The following is an 8,923-nucleotide window of genomic DNA, read 5'->3' on the forward strand; positions in this document are numbered from 1 at the left end:
AAATAAACTGGTTTATTGTGGGCGAACTTGTGCCTGGAAACTCAATACTAAGCATTCACACAATTTACAAGAGTTAACAGGAGCCTATTCAACAGTAAACCGCATCTCCACGGCGAACACACTTTTAATGCGCCCTGAAGGCCAGGAGCCACGCCGAGACTTTTCATTGGGCGGGAGACTCGGGCGCTGCCGTGTGCGCGTGCACGCGAGACACGCGCTGTATCGCCAAGCACGAGGCGTTGCTGGCGCTCTTCCAAGGTAATCCTATGAGTAATGCCTAGGGGCTTTAGCACCGAGGCGCTTGGAAGGGTACCTCACGAGAGTGCTCGTAACGGGCATGTGGGGAGCTCTTTGCATCATTAGACCCCTCTGAAAATGCATCGTCTCAATGCATGTGAAACAAATTGATCTGTAGATGTGTTTTCATTGCCTGTTGTAGTAAGGCTTCATGCAGACTACATGTACGACCTCCGCATGGTTGTGTTGCTTTGATCACTCTTGTTCATGAGGGATGATTTCGTAATTCAGGTCACCTACTCGGCGAATAACTTCGTAAGGTCCAAAGTATCGGCGAAGGAGTTTTTCACATAGTCCGCAACGACGCACTGGTGTCCATACCCACACTTTAGCGCCTGGGTGGTACTGAACTTCTCTGCGGCGCAGATTGTAGTGGCTTGCATGCCTACGTTGTTGCTGGCGTATGTGGAACCAGTATTAGATTTGTCGGACGATCTCGCCGCTGCCACCATTTGTTTGAGTTGTCGGACGATCTACGAGTTGTAGGCCGATCTCACCGCTGCCATTCACTTGTCAGATTTGGAGCGGTCGTAGATGTAGGAAGGAGCTTGGGGCGACAGGACTGGGCGAGCAGGATTTATTTGCAGTATTTACATTTAAAACAAGACATACATCGACAGTCTAGCGTGACTCCCATATGGAGCCTGCAAGACGACACATACAGCAAACAGCTTACGAGCACACAGCTCACTAGTACATTTCGAGCATGACAACGAGCACTCAGCTCACTACGACGAGCACAACAACGAGCACATTATAACGACGACGAGCACATTATTATGCTTATAAGCTCTCGCCCCCCCCCCCCCCCCCCCCTGATCCCAAGCGAACGGAAACGTTCGTCCAGTCATCGTTCAACGTCACCGTTCGACGTCACCGAAGATGACCCGCCCTTTTGGGGGAGGCGGGCTCACATACTCGTGTTGCACACACACACACAGGTGTAAAGGTATGGAGCCAACGTCAGAGGGCTTCGTAGAACTCTGCTCCGTCAAGGGTGGCGCTGCCGAGTACCACATTCCTGAGCTGACCCCGCGCCACGTGGCTGCCGGTTATCCGCAGTTCTCTGAAGTGTGCCCCGTCTGGTTGGATTGGAACACGTGCAGCGGGCTGAAATAGCTGGCATGTTGCCACCCCGTACGGCCATTCCTAACACCAGGCTAACTGCCGGGCTTCTTCAGCTCGTTGTAGGAAGTCGTCAATGTCGTATGGGTTGTTGTCATCATCTACTGGCAACATAGCATCCAGTGTGGTTGTTACTGTGCGCCCACAGACCAGTTGAAATGTAGTGACCTGAGTTGTCTCCTGTACAGCCGTATTATAGGCAAAAGTGGCGTAAGGCAAGATTGCGTCCAACGTCTTATGTTCGAGGTCGACATACATGGACAGCATATCGGCCAGGGTTCGGTTTAGATGTTCCATCAGGCCATTTGTTTGGGGATGATATGCAGTGCTTTTCCTGTGACTGGTGTGAGTCATCTTCTTCAAACACTGCATCAAATCTGCTGTGAAGGCCGCTCCTCTATCAGTAATCACCACCGTTGGTGCACCATGTCGCAGTACTATGTTACAAAGAAATTGGCAACTTCAAGTGCCGTTCCTCACTCAAGGCAGCCAGTTTCAGCATATTGTGTTAAATGGTCTGTCGTTACTATGATCCATCTGTTCCCTGACGATGATGTTGGGAACGGTCCGAGAAGATCCATTCCAACTTTTTGAAATGGAGTCTTCGGTGGGTCTATGGGTTGGAGAAGGCCAGCCGGTTTCACGGGTGGTGTTTTGCGCCTTTGACATTCGTGACATGTCTTCACGTAATGCTGCACCAACACTAACAGTTTAGGCCAGAAGTATCTGAGACGAATTCTGGCGAACGTCCGGCTGACACTAAGTGACCCGACGATGGTTCATCACGGCAAGCTTCCAAAATTTCCGGTTGCATGGCTGGCGGTACGACGAGCAAGAATTTTTCCTGGTTGCATTCAAAGTTTCTCTTGTAGAGCGCATTATCTCGGAGGCAAAATTACAATAAACCTCTCATAAACATACGTGAGACTTGGACGTCGTATCCTTCGAGGTGGTTGATGAGTGAGAGCAATTCTGTGTCGGCCGTTGACGCTCGGTGATTTCCGAAGCTGTCATCGCTGTAAACAGAAAATCCTCTTCTTCTGAAGGAATAGACTCCACTGGTGAGCGGGACAAGCAGTCAGCATTGTTATGTTTTCTTCCAGACCTGTATACAACAGTAATGTCGTATTCTTGGAGCCTGAGGCCCCAGCTCACAAGTCGTCCAAATGGGTCCTTTAGGTGTGCCAGCCAGCAAAAAGAATGGTGATCGCTGACTGCACGGAACGGCCTGCCATAGAGGTATGGTCGGAACTTGCTGATGGCCCATATGACAGCCAAACATTCCTTTTCTGTTGCAAAGTAATTTGTTTCAGCTTTCGAGAGAGTGCGGCTAGCATACGCTATGACTTTCTCTTCCCCATTTTGCCACTGAACTAGAACCGTGCCGAGACTGAGATTGCTTGCATCTGTGTGGACTTCTGTGTCCGCTCTTTCGTCGAAGTGGGCACGGATCAGTGGGGCTTGCAATCGTTCCTTCAATTCATTGAATGCAACCTCTTGTTCTGTATGCCACATGAAGGGTATGTCTTTAGTAAGTTTCATTAAAGGTTCAGCAATTTTTGAGAAGTTTTCTACAAGTCGCCTGTAGTAAGCGCACAGCGCCAAAAATTGCCATATTGTCTTCTTGTTGGCCGGCTTTGGAAATCGCGCAACGGCAGCAGTCTTGTCGGGATCCAGATTAATACCTTGCGCGCTAATTACGTGACCCAGGAAACTAAGTTCTTGGAATCCAAACTGGCACTTTTACAGTTTAATGGTTAGGCCTGCCGAGCGGATGGCTTGAAGCACTAAACGCAGCATCTGTACATGCTGGTCGAATGTTGCGGAAAATACCACTACGTCGTCTAGGTAATCTAAGCATGACTGCCATTTGAGACCTGAGAGGACACTGTCCATCATGCGCTGGAATGTCGCCGGCGTACAGCAGAGGCCAAATGGAAGCACTTTGAACTCGCACAGGCTGTCTGGGTTTACAAAAGCAGTTTTTTCACGGTCTCTTTCTTCTACTTCAATTTGCCGATACCCACTCTTGAGATCTAATGAAGAGAAAAAGTTTGCACGTCGTAGGCGATCCAACGTGTTACAATACGAGGTCGGGTGTATACATCACGCTTGGTCACACTGTTCAATTTCCGGTAATCAACACAGAATCTCAATGTATTGTCCTCTTTTCTCAGAAGGACTATGGGCGACACCCACGGGTTGTTTGATGGCTGAATGACATCGTCCTCAAGCATCTCTTGCATTTGACTTTTTATGTCCTCTCGTTCAACCGGTGACACTTGGTACGGATGTTGGTATACTGGCCTGGTCACTTCGTCTGTTATTATACGGTGTTTAACAATTGGTGTGTGCCGTACCTTTTATGAGGTGGAGAAACATTCTGCGATGTCATTTATAAGGTCCTCCATCATTTCTTTCTGGGCTGGCGACAGAGTTAGGTTGATTGCAACTAATGTTACGGCGTCATGCGTAGTTTGGACAGCAGGCAGCCTTGACACTAAGCTACATACATCTGTGACTGCAGCAGTGCTTTGCAGGAAGGCAATGGCTGTGTTCTTTGCAACGCGCTGAAATTCGCTTCCAAAGTTCGTCAGCAATACATCAGCACACCCATCACGTAGTTGAACAATTCCTCGCGCTGCGCAAATACCTTGTTTCAACAGAAGCTCAACGTTGGCTTCCACTATACTTTCCGAGTCGTTGAATGCTTCGTTTCTTACGCGAACCAGCATACTGCATCGCGGTGGCATGATTATGTCATCGTTGGTAACCCGCGAGGCAACATGTTCTAGCTCCTCCAACTTGCACGTCTACAGCCTGCTTCGTAGAAAATGACACACTAGCATTCTGCAGGTTGATTATGGCACCATTTGTTAGAAGAAAGTCCATTCCGAGTATTATATACGAAAAAACCAGCGACATAAGAAAAACCTCGAATTCTGGTTCTCGCTGTACATCTACCCAGGGGTTTACTGAGGTGCCCACCAGCCGTACGTATCTGGGGTCCACTCCACGGCATAAAAACTTTTTTCAATTCTTTGGTGAGTGCATATCTTGCAACGGAATAATCAGCAGCTGTGTCAACTAATGCACTCAATTCATGACTATCGTAATGCGCAAGCCTGAAGAAATTCTCCGTTCACTTATCTTGTACATCCGTCTCTGTTCGTCGCAGCTGCTCGGTAAACTTGACGAAGGGAGGATCTTGGCTTTTTCGAACGTCAGCGGCCTCGCCTCCACAGGTTGCTCGCTTCAGTTTTCCTGACGTGGTCTCAGTGAACGACGCCTTGGTGAAATCGAGCATGACCGCGGACTCGGTGATCGGTAGCGTGTAGACGCTGGCGATCGTGACTGGTGTTGGTATCTAGCAGCCGTGTCCTGTTGTCTGGTCAGGTAGTCCTGAATTTCGATGGGTCTTTCACGAGCCGTATTCTGTAGCGGTTCACTTTGGAACTGGTTCGGTCTGGCTGTTGCCATTGGTCGGCGCTTTGTTGTCGTCATCCCTGGTGGGCGGGACGACAAATTTTGTTGACGTCACACAGGTTGTCAGTCATCTGGAAAGGAACCGGTTCCCTGCTACGAAAGGAACCGCAGAGAAGTGGTTTGTTCGAGGGTCGCGCACGGTGGCGAGCATGATGTCAAGGGTTGCTAGGGCAACCGTGGCTGCTGGCTCGTCTCGCGCCAGCTGACAAGCCGGCACCTAGATGAGACGAGACAGAGACGGCAATGGCGGCTCCTTTGGTTGTGCTGCTGGCGAGCGCCGAAAGACTACGCGACGAGAGGCAACGACGCGACGCGTTCGGCATGGCCGAAGAAGAGTTTCGAAGGCATTTTAGGCTCTCCAAAGACACAGTGCGACGTCTTTGCGATGAGCTGGAAGAACATCTCGGACCTCAAAGATTTCATGGTGTCGACACTACGATGAAAGTGCTGTGCAAGCTGCGGTTTTTTGCCACCGGGAGCTTTCAACAGTGCGTTGGGAATGAAGAAGCGATTGCACTGTCGCAGCCTTCAGTCAGCCGGATCATTACAACCGTCGCCAAGGCCATTACGGTTGTGGGCAAAGAAAAAGGATGGGTTAGATTCTCATCCACGGCGCAACAGAAAGCTGCCGTCAGCTGCTGGCCCAACACACACGACGCCTTTGCTAGGTAGGGGTGCTCCTCGACAAATGAAACGAGTACTTCGCACTGCCTCTCTGAAACATGAGGACCCAGCCACCTGTCCTTGTGTGACGACATCGTTTCGGTTTCGGCGCGCGAACAAGTCCAAAACGTAAACAAAGCGAGGCAAGTTGTTTGCATAATGTATGGCACACCACCTAGCGACTACATAAGAAAACAACACAAATAAAATTACAACTCCCAGTAGCCGTCTGCGCCGCAAGCTCACATTTATTACTGAAAATTATATTTGGAAGTGTTCTATACAAACCAATGTTTTTTTATCAAACCAGCAACATCCTTCAATTGCTATACCATCCCCCAAGTACAAACAAAAATGATGACGTGATCTTCCGGCAGACCACTGCTCGTTGATTGGTTCCCTTCACACCGCCCCGTTCCACTCTTTCTCCGAGTGACGTAATCCAGACGTAACAGCCAGACCGAACCGGTTCCAAAGCGAACCGCTACAGAATACGGCCCCACCATTATGAGGACAAGGTGTATTTATCGTAAAGCCGCGAATACCTGCTCTGTGTCCAGGTGTCCAGCTTCTCCGCAGTGGAAACAGAGTGGCGTCCGGTCGGGTGCACGCCACGCATCGCTTTTTCGTGGCCTCAGGTCTGCTAGAAGGGGTCCACTGTGCAGAGTCGGCTGGCGGCTGCTGGGTGTAGCGAATGGAGCACTATGCCCGGTCGGTTGGCATAACACATCAGCGTATGTCGGCACGCGACGTGCTGGTGGTGGTTGTTCATGATGCATGGGTGGTTCCTCACGTCCTGGCTGCAGAATGGCGTGGCAAACTTCATCCCGAATGACGGCTGCGAGAGTTGAAACTGTCGGCGTGGCTTCCGGTAGCTGCAGCTTTCGAAGCTCCTCCTTTACGATTGATCGCACCAGTTCTCTTAGCGCTTTGGTGTTACTGCCTGGGCCTGCCGACAATAGAATGGCTGGTGCGCTGGTGACATCACGATTGTAGTGATGGGCACGCTGCTGCAGCGCCTTCTCTATGGTCGTCGCTTCGGTCCGAAACTCGGCAACACTGTGTGGTGGGTTGTGGACGAGTCCTACAAACAGCTCCTGCTTAACGCCACGCATCAGATGGCGTAATTTCTTCTTTTCGGTCATGTTTGGATCAGCACGCTTGAAGATACTGGACATGTCCTCGATATACATGCCGACCCTCTCATTAGGGCGCTGGTTTCTGGCTTGTAGAGCGCGCTCTGTCTTCTCTTGTAGAGAAGAGTGCGCTCTGTCTTCTTGTAGAGCGTGCTCTGTCTCATTGGAAGTGCACAAATACGAAGCCATTACCACTTCTGTCCTGCTACTCTGCGATCAGCTGTCGTAAATACAACTGGGTGTTTGTTAAACCACTGAGCTCTATTCATACTTCAAAATGAGGAACAGTAGAGGGAAGACGTGTGCAGTGGTTGCCTGCAAATACTGACATATTAAGGAAGGGAATGAATCTGTGTGGCCAAGTTCACGGACCACTGCTACATAACGACTGTCTGTGTTGCCAGCCACTCGCGATGCATGGCTTTCCTCGAGGATAAAAAAAGAATTGCTCATCTGCCAGCACTGTATCGCTAACCTCCAAAGAAAGGACTTCAACCCTGGAACATCGGGAGTTAAAACTGAGTACCGCTCGTTGCGAAAGGAAGTAGCGTCACTTACTGGCGTAGTACTCACACGCAAACTTTAATCACACGAAACTTACGCCCACGCTATTACCAACGTATCAAGAATAAGTGAATGGGTGCACTCTTGAATCAATGAGCCAAAGCATGGTGACGACGACTACACCGACGGCACACGAATGTTTGAAGCTGGACGTTTCGTGTGGGTTCGCAGAGTAAGCGAGTGACTAGTGATAATACATCTTTGCTACAAGCTATTACCAAGTACAGAAGATTCACATTCCAAGCCTTGTGCACAGCAAGAATAAATCTGTTGCAACTGTGCACACCCACAAGCGATTAGGCAGAAAATAAACTATGATACAGTCACCACACCTAAGAACGCTACTAGGTCAGAAACACGACAAGCTGCTTCTTTAAAATGTTTGCGAAATAAAGAACGAAGAGCAAAACACACTCATCCTGATTTAATTTGTAAGCAGAAACTTTGTATAGCTTGGAACACATTTCTAGCCCCACTTGTAGTACAAGCTTCATAAATGCTGTTCGCGCAGTTTGCACTAGGTGTAATGACCCCTGGAAGTGCTTACATGTCCTCTAGCTGTGGCCAAGGCTTCATGTTGTCCACCCAGTCACCATCTACGATATCTGCCGAAACAGGTTTGCTGAGCCACACCGGTTGTCATGCAAATCCATTGTAAACACTGAGACAAGGGAGGCAGTTGAGGCAAACAATGGACCCATCACCATGTGATCAAACATGGTGGCGCCAACAGGATTGTCGTAAAAAGGGTTTACAGTTTGTAAAAACGTCTATGGGGAACCCAACCAAAATCAAGCTGGTCGGCGACACGACAATACGATGCTGCAAGAGCAAAACATGACATGCACTTCGTGCCGCTTGCAGCAGTGAACGGTGACACGTTTGGGTGCACCATGTGCACTGTGAAACACGGGAAGATGCCTATTGCCATAAGATTGACAGCGATAGCTGTGAATGTGACATGCGAAGATCCACAGGGATATTAACTGGTACCGGAAGAGGAAACCAAGTGCTTGCCGATGTTTTCACATGACGTGGGCAGGCGAGAACTGTGGGGAAAGTGGCGCAGCACGCTGCTCAATCACGCACGTATTACACGTATTAACCAGTGAAAAAGAATCTGTATTAGCTCATTTTTTGTGTTTTCGATTATGAATGTTGCCACCAGGTTATCGTACGAAACGGTATCATATAAACGAGGTTCTGCTGTAATACCACAAGGATAGCCTCCTATACACTTCTCAATGGTTGCACCTGAGGTTATTCAGAATCGCTATGATAATGTCAGGGACCTTATAAATTTTTCACAGTAATGCTTAAAGAAATCCGATATTTTGTTCTGGAAACTAGACCCGAACAGTGTTCCTCTCATCGGTATCTGACCATACCCTTGAAAGTCTTATGGTTGATGGGCACCAGAGGAGTACGTGCTCTGGCAACTTTATTTAGACAAGTTGCTGAGGCAGGCAATAGTAGTAATAAAAACATCTTTATGGAGGTGCTGGCTTGTGAGGTGTGGGGTAAAAGTATCGCCTCACTCATCTTTTCACTGTGGGGAGTCTGAACCAGCCTCCCAGATGTAAGAGAAAAGCATGCAATATGAAGTGTTGTTCAGGTATGTCTGTAGGTCATTTCAGTCTTTCATGCTGGCT

At 49.0% G+C, this 8,923-nt stretch overlaps 1 protein-coding gene across 4 annotated transcripts in view; it reads left to right on the plus strand.

Moving 5' to 3' along the window:
- The window catches only part of SPoCk (secretory pathway calcium atpase), a 138,245-nt gene that overhangs the window by 107,285 nt on the left and 22,037 nt on the right, over nt 1-8,923 (plus strand). The window lies entirely within an intron of this gene.

The sequence above is a fragment of the Dermacentor andersoni genome, chromosome 1, assembly GCF_023375885.2.
Source record: "Dermacentor andersoni chromosome 1, qqDerAnde1_hic_scaffold, whole genome shotgun sequence".
Taxonomy (NCBI): Eukaryota; Metazoa; Arthropoda; class Arachnida; order Ixodida; family Ixodidae; genus Dermacentor; species Dermacentor andersoni.